Source organism: Chaetura pelagica, unplaced genomic scaffold, assembly GCF_000747805.2.
Source record: "Chaetura pelagica isolate M959 unplaced genomic scaffold, ChaPel_1.0 scaffold152, whole genome shotgun sequence".
NCBI lineage: Eukaryota > Metazoa > Chordata > Aves > Apodiformes > Apodidae > Chaetura > Chaetura pelagica.
This window is the reverse complement of record NW_009952434.1, coordinates 268,107-270,417: the sequence shown is the minus strand read 5'-3', so window position 1 is coordinate 270,417 and position 2,311 is coordinate 268,107.

Below are 2,311 nucleotides of genomic sequence, written 5' to 3'. Positions count from 1 at the left end.
AGCCACTGCCTGGGCAGGAGGATGGTGAGGGCTTCCCTGCTTTGAGGACATGGAGACCCAGCTGTGTGGCACATCCTGGCTGGGTGCCATTGCTCCTGCTGCCAGTCCCAGCACCTCGTGGGGTGACAAAGCTCCTTGGACACACTGGACCCCTTTGGCAGTGGGGATGCTCCTATATCAGGGGCAGAGCCAGCCCCTTCATCCCACCCAGCCCCCATGGCATGGGGAGGCAGGTTCCCTGGACCTCCCAGCAGCTCCAGCACTATCCAGAGCAGGCAGGATCCCACTATTCCCACTCCAAAAGAAACTCTCTGGTCTCAGTTCCTCACCTCTCCAAAACCAGAGGGAAACAGGGCCACTTGGGACCTCCCAGGCAACATAATGACCAAGGAAAGCCCATTGGTTGGGTCTCCAGGTGCAACTTTGACACAGCAAAATGCAGGATTTTCTCCCCAGTTTGGAACTGGAGCTCCAGAAAGGTAATTGAAAACCAAAACAAAAACCCAAGAGTGTTTCATTCCTGGAGCCACGCTCCAAAATACCACCCATCAGCCCAAGCCCCAGCAAAACCAACACTCCAGAGGTGCTCACAGCAAAACCAGCACCATTTCCCCCTCAAAACTGAACCTGACAGAGATTTTCAGGCAACTCTCTTGCTTTGCTTTCCCCAGTTTGCAGAGAAAAAGCCAAACTCCAACAGCTACACTCCTGGGAGCCAACCAACTACTTTCCAGAGAGGATTTGGAGCTGAGCAAACACAGAGCTGAGCAAACACCTGGGAAACAGCCAGTGCCACTTGCTTCCAACCTGTTGCCCCACGGCAGAAGTTTCTCCCTCTTCAAGCTGATGAGTCTCCTATTAATAGCAGAGCAAAGCCCAGTCGGGTCCCAGCTCCCTGGAGGAGGCAGGATGTGAAGCTTGGCTGATGCCAAAGGCTCTTCCATCCTTTTACTACGTATTTCCACCCTCGGGAGGAAATCCTGCCCCGGATTGATGGGTCAGGTTTGGAAGGGGAAAGCCCCTGGCTTGGGGCATCCAAAGGTGGGAGCTCTGCAGAGGGACCACCCAGAGCCCTGCACGCTGGGAGCTGAGTCGGTGATGGGGACAGCAGAGGGGACAATGGGATGTGGAGGTGGGGACAGTGTGGGGCAGGAGGTGGCCGTGGGATGTCAGAGCCCTCCTTTGCAGCGAGGTGTGACAGACACATGCTCGGCTGCTCAGAAGAGGCTGAACCTCAACCCAGCACCTGCAAAGTGCTGGAGTGCAGCGAGGGAGGGGAGTTGGGGGGGGTCCTTTTGCAAAGCCACCCCTCTCTGCATCCTCCTGGTGATCCCATGAGACCAAAATCACCCCATTCTCCTCCAGCCCCGGGGCACACCCACGGTCGGACTTTCCGAGTTACTCACCCCTCACTGCTCCAGCACCCAGCACCCATCCCTGGGGGTTGGGGTTTCTCGGTGCTCAGCACCCCCTGGGGATGCTGGTGGGCAGGATCTCCCCAGCACAGCAGGTCTGCTGCTCAGCTCCTATGCAAATCTGGGCTTCCTCCGTGGCCAGCACCGGGCACGGGTGGGTGTTGGTGCCCCCAGCTGCACACCGGGCTGCTGGCAGCCCCCCTGCTTGCACAGCCAGGCCAGGAGGGGCTGCAGCCCTAGGGACGGTCAGGACAGCCAAGCAATGTAAACCAGGACACATTCCCTCTCCACCAGCTCCCGGGGGAAGGGTCCTGCCCACACAGCAGAACTTGCTGGCTCCTGCCCCATCGCCCGGGGGTCTGGGTGAGCCCCAAGGGGCCAGATCCTGTGGCTTTATCCCCACCACAGCCCCCCCAGGGCTGTTCCTGCTGCCACGGGGCTCTCCCCAACCCAGGTGCTCCCACAGCTGAGCCAGAGGGATGCACTGAGGACATGCAGCAGGCAGGGTGCACCCTCCCCACCCACAGCACCCTGCTGGGGTGCAGGGGGTCCAGCGGGCCCCACACTGCACCCCAGAGCCAGCCTGGGCTGCGATGGGACTCTTTAGCCTGCTCAGCCCTGCTCTGCCTGCAGCATCTACATGTTGTGGGAGAGAATGGCAGCCCAAGGACACACCACAACCACAGGCAGGACACACACAGCTCCTCTGGAGCACCCAGCACGCAGGGAAACACCTCAATGAGAATGGGGCCATGGCTGCTGCTGCTACGAGCCCCCTCCACGCTGCTCAAGACCTTGAGACCCCCTGCCTGGCACATCATCCCCCCCTGGCCCCGCAGCCCGGGGTACCGGGTAGCACAGACACACACACACAAACACACACACACAAATACACA